This window comes from Apis mellifera, linkage group LG5, assembly GCF_003254395.2.
Source record: "Apis mellifera strain DH4 linkage group LG5, Amel_HAv3.1, whole genome shotgun sequence".
Lineage (NCBI taxonomy): Eukaryota > Metazoa > Arthropoda > Insecta > Hymenoptera > Apidae > Apis > Apis mellifera.
The window spans coordinates 12363851-12378511 of record NC_037642.1 but is presented as its reverse complement, the minus strand read 5'-3'; the positions used below and the strand labels follow the sequence as shown (position 1 = coordinate 12378511).

The 14661-nt window shown below is 36.7% G+C and overlaps 1 protein-coding gene across 7 annotated transcripts in view; it reads right to left on the bottom strand.

The window, feature by feature from the left end:
- The window catches only part of LOC408862 (prolyl 4-hydroxylase subunit alpha-2), a 323379-nt gene that overhangs the window by 178578 nt on the left and 130140 nt on the right, over window positions 1–14661 (bottom strand). For 2 of the 7 annotated variants that reach the window (XM_026440565.1, XM_026440567.1), the window contains exon 1: window positions 3818–4264. The exons of 3 other annotated variants lie outside the window; for them this stretch is intronic. The gene's annotated coding sequence lies outside the window, so the exon portion shown is untranslated. Of the gene's footprint in view, window positions 1–3817; window positions 4265–14661 lie in introns of those variants that run through there. 2 more of the 7 variants (XM_026440564.1, XM_026440568.1) reach the window with 1 other exon arrangement.

The following is a 14661-nucleotide window of genomic DNA, read 5'->3' as shown; positions in this document are numbered from 1 at the left end:
TTTCGTAAACTACCAAACCATTGAACAACTGAAATCCTATAAGAAATTGAATATCAACTATTCGATACCATCCCTTTTCTAATTCTACTAGCATAAGAAACTATTATCGCAATACAATTATTATTATCGATATTTCCATTGCGGATGCGAACAATGTAATGGAAAAATAAACGATGCGAGACATCATCCTTCCAATCATCAACTCGCGTTACTAAAATATCAATAGAACTACATGGATACTACACTCGATACAGCGAACGAGATTTGACCTGAACGATATTTCGTTAGGAACACGCGTGCCGGTCAACGTGTTACACGATGCAAGTTCAACGCACAACGTACATTTTTCCCTATTGCTACGAATAACAATGGCCAGTGTCCAAGATGGACGCAGTTACTGTACATTCTCTTCTCTAAATACACTCGAAAAGGACACGATACGTTTTGGAGATATTCCCTTTACACTGTACACCGTCCTTTCTCTTTCCTTCTCTAACGAGAGATTTTGTTATAATTCCAAAGCTATTATACGACACGAAGGGACCGCGATGCATACATAAGAAATAATCTAAGGCGAGTAAATTTATCGTAGACGTACTCTCCGAGGGGCAATAGTGGTGGAAAAGACAAAGTTATAGGAAAGATAAAAGCAAGAATGATAGATATATACATACACGATCCTATCTCTGAATTCGTACCACCCTGTTCCTTAAAACCCTGAGGGAAATTCTTTGGGAGGAAAAAAAGAGGAGAAAAATAAAAAGAAACGAAAAGGAAGGACGATCTAATTCGAATTTCAGACGCGAACCAAAAATCCCACCGATTCAAAATCTTCCGAGAAGAAATACGACGGATAAAGATCTCTAACCTCTTATAAACTCACAACTTAAACATTCTCTACTTCTAAAATCGCGAAAGTGAGAGAAATAGAAAAAAAAAAAAAAAGAATTTTATCTCTGTATTATATTTCACTTCATACTTTTATAACAAAAGTATTAAATGAATGAATCTAGGAGAAACATTTCCATAGAAAATAACTGTATTGAAAATCACGGAGAAAAAAAAAAATTTCACGCTCCACCTTAACACGTGTTTTTATATAACGCAGTTTAATTGCCACTTTGGAATCGCCAAAGTTAGAAAAAAGGGAGAGAAAGAGAAAAAAAAATGGAAGAGCGCGTGCGAAGATTCGAACGGAATTTACGAGTCATAAATTTGGCGAGGCAACGATGCACAGGCACGGATACAACGAGCGAGCCGATAGCAAGACTCGCGTCAACCGAGCGAACGTTTCTCCGAATGCACGTGTGACGTAACGCGTCGTGTATCGCGCGAGATGGCCTGGAAACGAACTGTCCAATGGCCACCGTGCCCCCTTTGCCCCATCGTGCGATTTATCGCGGCCGCCGTTCTGACCCGCGCTCCGCCGACGTTCCTCGCCGCTGCCTCTTTCGAGAGAGATTCGAAGAAAGCGGTGAAGAAACAACGCGTTGAGCGGAGAAAAAGTGAGAGTGGACAAGGAAATTTCGAGAATTTCGAAAGGGGAGGGGAATTTGGAATAAAATGGAGAATTTTATCGATCCGGTTGCTTTTTGTCCAGAGTTTTTAAGTTATTTTACTTTTACGATTGGCAACTTTGATTTCAACGGGACTCGCGTAAACACGTTACTTCAGAACGCAAGTTTTCTCAGAGTTTCAGTTTCCAGGGTACAACCCTTATCCTGATGCACTACGCGTGTTATTTATACAAAATATTTCGCTGGGACAAATATCTTATATCTTCATTACAGGAGGAATTCTTTTTTTCGAACGAGATTCGATTGGATAATTGATTAGAAACGTAGAAGAAATCGTAATGCAAGGATCGAACGAAAAAAGTGACGAAACAAGGTGTCCCGTGGCTAGAAATTGTTTTGAGAGAAAACGAAAACGCAAGATGTTATCGTTGGTGGAAGAGTAAAGAGTGGGAAAAAAAATGGAAGCAATGGAAGTAAGAGAGTCAAAGGTGGAGTAGACTTTTTTAAAAGAAAGAAAAGCGAGAGAAAGAAAGAGGGAAAGACGCGGAGAAAAAACTGGTTCTTTAATCGTTTGCGGGTGTCAACGACACCGGAGACGAGAAACGTTTCAACGAGCTTAATAGGATGAAGCTTGGTCAAAAACTTTTCGTGATATAAGAATCTAATTATTGGCCAGCCTTGGAGGATATAAATTTTGCGCGCCAACTATTTCACAAGTTTGGGAAAGCCGTTGGGAAGCTTTAAAAATTGGAGGGTCGAGAAGGGTGAAAAGTTTGGGGATTCTTCGACGAACGAGAGAAGAATCAAAGAAGGAGAAATGGAGGAAGTGATTTGGTAAACGAAGTGAGAAATCGAGGGATTAGGAAATACGTATATCGAATAATCGTCGAGATTAAGTAATTGAAAGGATCTAGATAAATGATGAATCGAAAATAAAAAGTGAAAAACAAAAGAAATAAATGAAAATCAAAATTGATCGAAAATATATAATTGAATATCGTTGTACGTTGAACAATTGAAATAACTAAGTTGGCTATAATAATGATATAAATGAAATATAATACCAAAAGTTAGTTTCAAAGTTTCAATCTAATTTCCTTCGCGTAATTAGAAACTTCGATAACACGTAGCGAAGACTATTTAATTTACGATCAAAAAAAGAAAAAAAAACAAAGAGAAATAAAAAAATTGATAAATCATAATAATACCGAAAGATCAAAGTTTTCTTTGTTACGATGTCAAGAAAGATACACAACTTTAAACGTATAACCTTTCATCCCGTTTAAAACGATGCGAGATTTCCTGACTTTCGTGTATTTACAGCGAAGCTACAATTTCTATGGTTTTCTACAATGGTACGCTCTGAAAAATTCCGACTAAAAACGTATTTACACGAAGGACCGCTCGAGAAGTTGGCGGGGGCTCCAAAAATACATCATTCGGCTCAGCATAACATTGCACTCTGGTTGAGCTCCATATTTTAAGACGCGTCACAGAAACTGCATAAAAACAGGACACAAGTATACATGGAGAGAAGCAGAGTGCAACTCAGCGTGTTTCGGCCCCTGTTGAACGTTATATCACCGGTTGTGGGGGAAGCCGCGGCGACGAACGTTGAAATACATGGGACATATCTCGTATGACGCGACCAGTGACACAACGCAATTGCAATGCCGGCTGTCACTCTCGCGTTTATTAAGTCATACTTCGTACAACTCTCGTTCAACTGGATTTCTTTGAACCTAACATGCACGTGTCAACGAGCACTGGCAAACGATTTGCAACGCGGATTTAATAAAATATATGTGCGAAATGTTTACAATACGATTTTCCACCATTATATTTTCTATACTAAAAGCTTCGCAAAACGTGTATGACCAGCTAACATACATACGCGTGTGACACATAATGTCAATCGCAGCTTTACACGTACACACATGTATATTCGTCTGAATTCCTCTTTTAACTGGCAAAGAAACTTCGTGCCCTCATTCGTGACTAGTTCAACCGAGTCAACCGAGTCGAAAATCAAAACTAAATAAATAATCTGTCCTTTTCGGAATACGTCAAAATTTATATTTAAGTATTTCTGTCAACAAAATTTCATCGTTTTATCTCGAATATTTTTGACATTGCATACGAACGATGAGGACGATGTCACGAATTAATGGCCAAAAATTTTAAATTTGACTATCTGACATGGAAAGAAATCAACGAGGTATCGCGTTTCGAGTCGAAAATAGACACACGATGTCTTTAACGACACCATCATAACATATAAACATAAGATGCTGACTCACCGGTAGTCTGGTTATCCAACGATCTTCCTGTCTGTCACGTTGTACACCCCAAAAATTGCAACCACTGTTTGTTGCCTGTCGAAAAATTCAATGGAACGTTCACACAACGACGATGAAAAATAACATGAAACAGCACTGAACGAAACACACCAGAAACTTTGATTGATAACGTGATAACCACGCGGTTTGTAGCACGCGTCTCGGTAATCGAACGCAAACTACAAAAACTCTTAAACGACCTGCACGGCTCGAGATCCGACAGCCGACTGACTTCACGCGGATGCTGCGGCAAGCGTGTTGCCACGCGTCCCCTGCCACACGTCGCGCACATCCCCACCATTTCTCACTCCCCGTCTCGCTCACTCGCGTTAAGACTTCCTTAACGCTCTCTCCTTTTAGAATTCTCGTTTCTGCACGTGCGAGCAGCAGTTGACTTCGAGTCAGTTAAATTTTATCAAACACGAGAATTCGATCTTGACTGAATTTCGAACAATTATCAGTAATCTTTGAGCACCATGTACAATATAATTAATTTCTTATTTTAAAGGAAAATATTTAAAGAATAAATATTTTACAAGGTTGGGATTAAATCGTACACTTTTTTAACCTATATCGGATTGTATTTCTTCTTTATTCACGTATTGAAACATCATATATTCGTTTCACGTATGAAATTCAAATAAAAGAGAAATAATATAAAAAATTCACAAATTCACTGTTCTCGTCTTCCGTCACTCATGAATGAAGATGGGTACGTATACGAATCCAAGCGTCGACCTTCTACCGCTAACTCCCACCTCGAAAAATCGAATGGAACGATCGATTTGAAATTCTGGAGCACGAATTCAGTTCATATCGATACTACACTTCGTGTACGATCGAGCTTTCACTTGATTCCATCAGTTCATTTTATCTCTTTGAATTTTATCGTATCGCATCGCGTCTTCTTTTTCTTTCTCTTTTTCCCTCTTTCTCTCTCTCTCTCTCTCTTACGTTCATGCGGTTCTCCATCTCTATTTCTCCGTCAGCGGTCGCTCCATTTTTCTTTCTCCGGCATTTCTTTTTCTCACGGACGCTCTTCGTTCGTTGTCTTCTTTCTCCATTCGGCTCATTTCACCCACGTTTCCCGCGACGCCTCATTTTCTTCGTAATCGTTCCACTTTTTTCGTCCTCTCTCTCTCTCCCTCTCTCTCGCTCTCTCCTTCCAGCTGCCCCTATAATAGCTTCCCACGCGGTTTGCTTTTCCATGCGCCATCATCTCTGCTACCGATTCGTTTCATTTTGCGCGTCTTTCCTTTTTGACTTTCTCCCACGCTCACTGGTGGCGTTAGTGTACCATTCTTGACTGTCTTACCGGGAAATACGGTGGCATGCATTTACGCTATGCGCTAGGGACGTTACGTCCGTGTCGTTCAATTAGCATAAAACTCTCCATATTCCTTCAAATATCAAAAATTCCGCTTGTAGACGGTCACAGAGAAAAACACGGCATAATACAATCGCGGTTGTGACAGTTTCATTTTTATCTTTTTCAAAATAATACGTAGAACACACAACGAAAATTAGAATTATCAAGTTATCGCGTAACGCAATACTCTTGCATTCTTTTCTTTACGCTCTGAAATCTTATAAGATTATAATACACGAATTTCATACGAATTCGTACGGAAAAAAATGTTGCACGAAATTTTTTTTTTTATATACAACGCAAGTAGCATTTAAAAATTCGATCAGTACTTAAATCTGGACAAGAGGCAAAAATTTATTTAATCGCGAAAGAATTCGCAGCGAACGAACATTCACGTGCAATTATCGGTCGCGTGGCATTCCACGCTCGACCGTATGGAAAAAAAAGCTACGTTGCTTACGGGATTACGCGATGTTCCTGCGTTTATCCGCCTCGATAAAATCGTAAATACACGTTCAGGGCCAGGCCAGAGAAAACGGCGCGGGATTTAACAAAATCCTAAGCGGAGGGAGGTGTACATTCCGAAAGATTAGCAACAAAGAGACCCCTTTGTCAGGAACTTCCCGTTAAACGACCATTTTCCCTCCTCCCTCGCTGCTTCTTTTCCGTCCCTCTTTTTCCACTCTCTTTTCAATCGAGAATTGCTCGTTCTGGACGAGGTTCCCTCGCCCCTGCTAAATGTTGTAATTCAAGCGCATTTTGTAGCACAGTGCGATAAAGAAACCATTGTTTCTTCTTCCTTTTTTTTTTTTTTTTTTTTTTTTTAAGAGAACTTAAAATTTTGACCAATTTTAAGTGTATTCTACTCAATCAAGATATTCTTACTTTTTTCATTTTTCTCTTCTTCTTTTATTTTAAAAAAATTAATATTTAAAAAAATTTAATATTAATTTAATTATTTAAAAAAATTTAATATTAATTTAATTATTTAAAAAAATTTACTATTAATTTAATTATTTAAAAAAATTTAATATTAATTTAGTTATTTAAAAAAATTTAAAATTAATTTAATTATTTAAAAAAATTTAATATTAATTTAATTATTTACAAAAATTTAATATTAATTTAATTATTTAAAAAAATTTAATATTAATTTAATTATTTAAAAAAATTTAATATTAATTTAATTATTTAAAAACATTTAATATTAATTTGATTATTTAAAAACATTTAATATTAATTTAATTATTTAAAAAAATTTAATATTAATTTAATTATTTAAAAAAATTTACTATTAATTTAATTATTTAAAAAAATTTAATATTAATTTAGTTATTTAAAAAAATTTAAAATTAATTTAATTATTTAAAAAAATTTAAAATTAATTTAATTATTTACAAAAATTTAATATTAATTTAATTATTTGCAAAAATTTAATATTAATTTAATTATTTACAAAAATTTAATATTAATTTAATTATTTAAAAAAATTTAATATTAATTTAATTATTTAAAAAAATTTAATATTAATTTAATTATTTACAAAAATTTAATATTAATTTAATTATTTACAAAAATTTAATATTAATTTAATTATTTAAAAAAATTTAATATTAATTTAATTATTTACAAAAATTTAATATTAATTTAGTTATTTAAAAAAATTTAATATTAATTTAATTATTTAAAAAAATTTAATATTAATTTAATATTTAAATTAAAAAAAAAGAGAAGAATTAATCGAATGAAAAATTTACCTACGACGAAGAAATCAAAGATCAAAATTTCGAAATTCTTAACTAAACTAAAAGATGATTCAAAATTACAATATTAGAATATCACGATCGATACGATATCTTTGTTCCACGCCTATGGGACTCGATCGAAAACAGCAACCGCTTCTTTAACGATCGTCCCAACTAATGAGACACCGTGTAGAACGCGTCTCTTGTATGTATGCAACGGCTCGGCCGAAACTTTTCGGTTTCGTCTGCATCTCCCCACCACCGCCTCCCAGCTTCCCTCTCCAGGCAGGTGGTAAGGACGGCGCCACGGCTGGAAAGACTTTCGCGAACTCGTAAGAAATTAAAGTTTGTTCGCGGAACTCCGCCGCAAGTCGTTTCTCCATCGTTGTCGTCCCATGTCGCGGACCACCTCCTTCCCTCGCCGCTACGCGTCGCCTCGTCTTCGCGGCCGCGACGGAAGTCCAATCCCCCCCCCTCTCCCCCCCCCCCCGACCCTCGCTCGAAACCGAGAAGGAATATCGCGACGAAAAATAAATCGACCGATCCGCCTACGTGCGCGCTACCTCTCTCTGTCTATTTATCTATCTATCTGTCTTTCTCTCGTTCATCGATCTCTCCATCTACCGTTTGAACGGACAAGGAAAAATTCGAGGCTCGTGTTTACTTTTCGCTGTGACCGACGGCGAGTAAAGATGAAACGTGAGCGTGAGAAATATTTATGCAAAATAATCTTTTTAAGATTAAAACAGAGACGGATTTTTAATTCGACTTGGATTTTTCGAGTAATTGGAACGTTAATGTTGACCTACGTACGAATTCCGTGATCGAGTGTCTGGCACGAATGGCGTCCAATCGACAGTGGTCCACCGGCCGTTTACTATAATCGTTCTTGGCGACTACCCGACTACTGTGGACGTCCCTTGGATGGCCCCCTTCCGGTTCCTATTACTTCGATGGACAGATGCGTCCACCTCGATGGTGGAAAACAATCCATCACTCGACGTGCTATCCCTTGGGAGCTTGGTTTTCTTGCGGTTATTACTCTCGATTGTGGGGAGATTGAAAAAAATTTGGCAAATATTTGGCAAAAGTTTCCCGATTTAATTTTTTAATCGGTGTTTTCAAATATTTGAACACTTTTACAAAGATTTTTATTATGATAAAAATATTCCATCCAAACGATTACCACTCGATAGTAAAGTCACTCGTGAAATCAGGAATCGAATAAATTTTTTGTTTTAGGATCGATTAATTTCGTCTCCAATCAAAATTCATTTAACTTTATTAGTTTCTTTTTTTTTTAATTGTTTCGAAGAAAACTTTTTAATCGAATGAGTAAAAATATTCAAGCTCAACATTCAATGGTATCTCAGAAAATTATTAAAAATTTTAATAAACTAAACTTTCACAAGAAATAATTCAATATAAGATTCATAAGAAAAAGGAGAAGAAAAAAATACTTGCGAGCATGCAAATACGATTATAAGATTTGGTATTGAAGAAGTAGTGTTGCTTCTCACGAACTCTCTCGGCAAATGAGGGAAACAGTCGTACGCGCGGGTACAAGCCGTGCGTCAAAGAGAGTATATAAGGAGTGAGGTTAGGTTACGTTACGAATCTTGCTCGTGCCCATGGAAACTATAAAAAGTGAAAGATTATGGCCATGTCTGGCCATGTGCCCGAGCCACGATAATTGTGATTGTGTGAGTGGTGAGGAACGGGGAAACACGGAAAATGATAAAGATCCGGTCGACATGGAGGCCGAGATTAAAAATGTGAAATTACGATTCTGCGAAACTGGAAGGCGTGATACGTTGTAGTTTACGTCCGCTGAGAATACAAATACAGAGTATACGATGAGAGGAATTCGAATCGGTTCGAATTCGTATAATCGTCACCGTAGATAGAAAAATTAAACAAAGCCACAAAATTGATTAATTTTTTCGATAGATCGAATTATAAGGATAGAGAAATTGAGCTTTTTTTTGAGCTGCTATATTGTCGATTTTCCATTTGATATTAATTGTTATTTCCGTTCTTTTTTTTTTATTCTCATTCCAAACAAGTATGTATGTGTGTTGATCCAAATAAACATATTGAAATCTCAGTGAAGGGGTTGAGAAGATTAAAATAGGCCACTCTATCTCGTGTATATACATATATGCATCTTTAATAACGTGGACGAAACGGTATTTGAACCGTAAAGGATTAAGAGATCAATCGAGCTATTTATATCATCCAACAGTTTATCCCCCATTCGCCGGAATTTCGAGCGTTATCGAAATATTCGAGCCAAAAACACCTCCTCTACATACCTTTTTTAAATACAGATTTCGATTCGTCCAATTCATCCAATTATCGGTTAAACCCGCACGTTTTTTTCACACTCCCAATGGGATCTCGCTTCGATTCCAACGCCATCCAACAGTAGACAACGTTAATACCAGACGCAGATAATTTCCTCTCGAGAGAAGAAACTCTAGAGGTGGGAGGAGAGAGAGAGAAAGAGAAAAGCGTCGAACGAACGTCGAGGACCAGTGGTGATTTGTCACTGGACGGTCCAACCTTTTCTTTCCAACCTACTCGGTTTACGCATTAATCCTGCCAGATGAAAAAAACCTCGTGCAAATAATAATGTTTCAACGCGGTCGTACGCGCTTTATTTTCTTCCTTTCACACGGAACGCGCCCATTTCTCCTCCTTTGCCTCCTTTCTCGTTCTCTCTTTCTCTTTCTCCGTGCCTTCTTCCGCCTCGTGGAAATTGTTGCATACATACACACACACACACACGGGGAAACAGCGGTGGCCGTCGCGGTGACACGCGAGCCCGTAATTAAGCGGAGCTTTAATTTATCACTTGTAATTCACGATTATTAACGGAAAGTGGAAGAAAGGGAAAGCGAGGTGGCTCGCGAAAACTGGCGGCGAGACGTGTAATTAGTGATAATTATACCGAGCACCGATGAAGAACCGCAGCTTTGGTTCACGTGGAAGAGAGAACGTGTCGCTCCCCCTCCACCGGTTAATGGTCTTGTCGCGTTGATAATCCTCTAATCGTTGACGCGTTATTTGCCTTTCCAAACCCCTTTTGGTACGTGCTTCTGAGAGCACGACTCGTCACCAATTACCGCCTCTTTCCCTTTGATCCAATCAACTCGGTAACAGAAGAATTTTCTATTGATTCGAAGAAAGAAGCTCTCTAAACTTTTCGAGATTCTGAATATACATATATATAGTAATTTCGTTTCTTCACACGAGCGTCGCTAGTCGAACGTTTATCCAACCAACTTCAATCTAAACCGTCTTATTCGGAAAGTAATTTTGTTTCTTCACACGGGCGTCGCTAGTCGAGCGTTTATCCAGCCAACTTCATCGTAAACCGTGTTGTTATATTTTGAGAGTTGGCATTTCGTGATTTATTTATAAGAAAAATTCGTTTGATTCTTGTTTTTTGTGGGTGATAACGATGCAAGACCAAAAGAAGCATTTTCGACGTATTTTAAGAAAAAACTACGCGAAATTTGTGGACAAGGTGTATCAACAGTGTCACCAGTGTCAAAATTAGTTTTTAATCATATTTCGAAAAAAGAAACCGATGAAAATAAAATAAAGGAACCGATCGAGGCGAATCGACGTAGATTGAATTTGTCGAATTCAACTGTTCAACGCGATCATACGACTTGATCATGAAAAAAAAAAACGAAATATGTATAATTCCGTTTAACATTCTCAATTTTCTCGAATTTCAAAGCGTTTAATATCTAAATATTCGTAAATACCACGGCTTTAAATATTTATTTTCAATTTAACCTCCTTACAAGAGAGTTAGAAAACGGTGTGCCGCATAAACGATTAAATAAATTTTCTATATCGATCGCGGATAACGAACCTACATATGCATCTCGGTGTAAGCAACGATAAAGGAAGACACACGATCGACGCGCTTTTTTTATCATTCATCTATTTTAACGCACGATCATGTTATATCCACGAGCGCGATACACGATTTCGAAACGATTTGAACGCAATTTCTCGGCTTCGTCCCGCGTTAAATTATCCCGATTTCCAGATGGCCGAATATCTCCTTTGAAATTAGAATACCGTTACGTGAACGCGTACCGCGCGGGGCTAGGAGGGGGAGTAAAAAGCTGTTTTCCACAAACATATAAATATTTCATTCGAATTTCATATGCGTTCGGGGTTTGCTTGTGACAACGACGACGACGACGAGGAGCGCCAACTCGAATATTTTTCCACGGAACAAACGGGTCGGGGAACGCGACTTTTATTTCGTCACGTTTTCGAAAGGAACGAGCTTCCCCCTCCCTTCCTCTCTTTTTACCCTCTTTTTTCTTCAAGAAAAGGACATTTATTCGTGGATACACAGGACGGTAGGAGGAAAGTGCAAAGCAACTCGGGGACGAAAAATTCGAAAAAAGATCCCCCGAAAAGTGGAGATCCGTCGATCGATGGAACGTAATATACATTTTCCACGATAAACTATTGTTAGCGACGCGACCCAGACGGTTGATTTAACCACCAGTAGTTTCCAAGACTATTCTCGCGGAGACAAGAATTATTTCGCGCTACTTGGACACGTTACACGAGTTGGACAAATAATATGGGGCCGAGAGATAACAGTTTGCAAATTTTGCAAACATTTATCAGCGTAGAGCAAAGAAAAGGTACGTACGTGTGTATATACATACATATATATATATATAACGTAAAATATGATTGCAGAGGGGGAAGCGACGTAAAATATATATACGTTATTTTTCATTCGTTCGGTCACAGACGGAAGGGGTTTTCGTTCAGTCATCGTTTCGCGCAATGATAACCCGCCCCGGCCCAATCTCTGTTTTGTATCGAAACGTTTGTTCATTTCCGTTCCCTTACAACCGAAATTCCTCCGCAAAGAGAAGCGTTTCGAGGCGTTTAATTAGACCGTGGTTCGAAAGGCAGTGGTGGGGCGTTCGTTTCGCGAGGGAACGCAAATACTTTGCGGATCGATTCTCGGGCCGCAATTTTCTCTCGAAACTCGATCCGAAATTTTCGAATTGAGCAACCGGCCTCCTCGCGCGGCCATATTGCTCGCCGTTGCTATTCGTAATCTTCGAAACCGTTATTCGAATTTAAACACGAATTTTTCGTTTCTTTCGATTTATGATCTTTCGATCAGTTTTATTTTATACGAAAAAAAAAAAATATGAATAAATTATCGAACAAAAGCGATTGAAAGATGAATCGTGAAAATAAATAAAAAAAAAAAATGGCGTTTGAAAAATGATTCAGGAAAGAGATAGGAAGGAATTATTGCTCGTTAATCGTGTTTGCAAATAGCGATTGTGCGTTCAAAAATGAAACGAATTAAAACTAACGTATTAAAAAAATAATAAATATATAATAAAATCATGTAATGCAACAGTGCTTCAATTAATGAAACTTATTCGAGCAAAAAGCAAAATCGAAATTACAGCGATTCGGGATAAAGAATTTTGGAATAAATTTCAAATATCAATCAAGAAAAAAATAATAATAATAATAATAAAATTCGTTGGAGAAATTAAACGAGAAAAATATCGATGAATTAATATTACGAATGATTCGATCGATTCGAAGGAATAGATTTTTTTTTTTTTTTAAAACGAATCTTGGAAACTCGAGGACAATCTCGATGAACGTAACGTAGGCGTGATGGATTGCGATTCCAGAACGATGATGCAACGAAACTCATTTTGTCCGTAAATAAAAACTACGAGAAAAAGTATATGCGATCGATGCGTCTCCTATGACCTCGGCAGAGAACCTCGAGAGTTGTCATTTATATTATTCCAGATGGGTATATAACGTTGGATAAGATCAAGTAATATTGGTATTTCGAGGGAAATGAGAGAATTCTGAGATAAGAGTTAAAAATAAAGTAAGCAGTATAAGATATCGGGATCGATATTATATTTTGTACGTAAAATCGTGAATAAAATATATCGCAGAGAGTGTCTTGTCAGTGTCTTGTAATTATTCCTGTGCTGTTTATGTAATATTAAATTTGAAATAAAATATAAGGTTGAAATTACAGTTGGAAAATTATTTTATCTATGAAAGGAAGGAAGAGAGAAAGAAAGGATAGAAAAAGTCGAGTTTAAAATATAAAAACGTCGAAGAGTCTATAAATTTATCGAGGAGAAAAATATAGGAATTACTTTTATGCGTTTTAACCTAGCATGAAGGTATTATTATTGGTCAACGTCGCGGTTAATTGCAAGTATTATTCTCATCGTAAAACATTTAAGTATTTAAGATATCTTAATGTACATATAAAGGGAGAAATAATAGGGTAAAATTTTAATTTATAAAAATATATTGTTATTGTTTATTGTAATAAATTAATAATAAAAATTGGTAAATTATTGATCCGTGTATATGAGAAATCAATTTCAACGCGATCGGGAAAGAACGTTTATTTTCGGCGAACTTCGTAACGGTTGCCCCATGGTATATAAACACAAGACAGATCGTGAGAAAGAGTCAGTCTTTAACGAACTTGCGAACAGATCGGAGCTACAACGCTTCAATGAAATTTTCGTACAAAATAATTTTTAATCATTCTTACGACATTTAATATTAATATATATATATATTTATTTTATTTTTCTTTCCAATTTTATCTATTCACTGTTATATTTAATTATTCAAAGATTTTTTGGATTCATTCGTTCCTTTTTAGTTATTTGCATATTTATTTATCGATTTATTCATTAATTTACATTTTTATTAATTTCTTTGTTAACTCATCAAATTATTTATTTATTTATCAATTTTATTTCTCCGTAATACAACGTAAATGCATTTTTAATAATCGCGTCCTCGATTTTTCACGATCTCCGATCCTTGAATAAAATTTCAATTTCAAATTCGCGTGATAAAAAGATTATATATATTCTCAAAAGCTATTATTTATCTACTAAAAACTTATTATTTCAGATTCCTCGCCACCGAAGATGTGATTTAACACGAATTTACAAATCATCCACGTAATCCACGGATAATTCGCTTTCCATTCCTTACCACTCGCCATTACTCGACGGATTTGCAATTCTGAAACATCCCATATTTCCGTGCTTGAAACGGGAACCGTTTAATCGTTTATTAGCGGATTCCGATCGATCCGCTAGTCGCTGGATTATATCGCGAAGAGGACGGTAGATTGTTTCTTATCCTCCCGTCGAAATCGATTCAAAACGAGGATTTGAATAAACATCGAACGCGACGACGATACGACGATATGCGATATACGATATATGCGTGCGCCGAGCTCTATTCCAATATTATAAGATAATGAATTATTTAACGTATAAAGGGCGGGGGGAAGAGGGGCGGAGGGGACTCCGTCGTAATGTTCCGTAATGCATTCGACGATGAATATTTCAACGGATAGGGGCGAACTCCCCCCCTCCCTGTAAACGTTGTCGTGTTAATAATAATCGTCGATCCCAGTTATTCGATACCTGATAATTTCGGGATCATCCTTCCGCCCAGATTTTCCACCATATTTCTCCATTGTTCCGATCGTCGCACATTTTCCAACAAATATATTATAATATTTCGTCTGAACGTCCTCAAGTTTTTTCTCTTTTTTTTTTCTCCTCGAGTTGGCTGGTAGGAAGAGTAAAAAGTTATCTCTCTCTCTC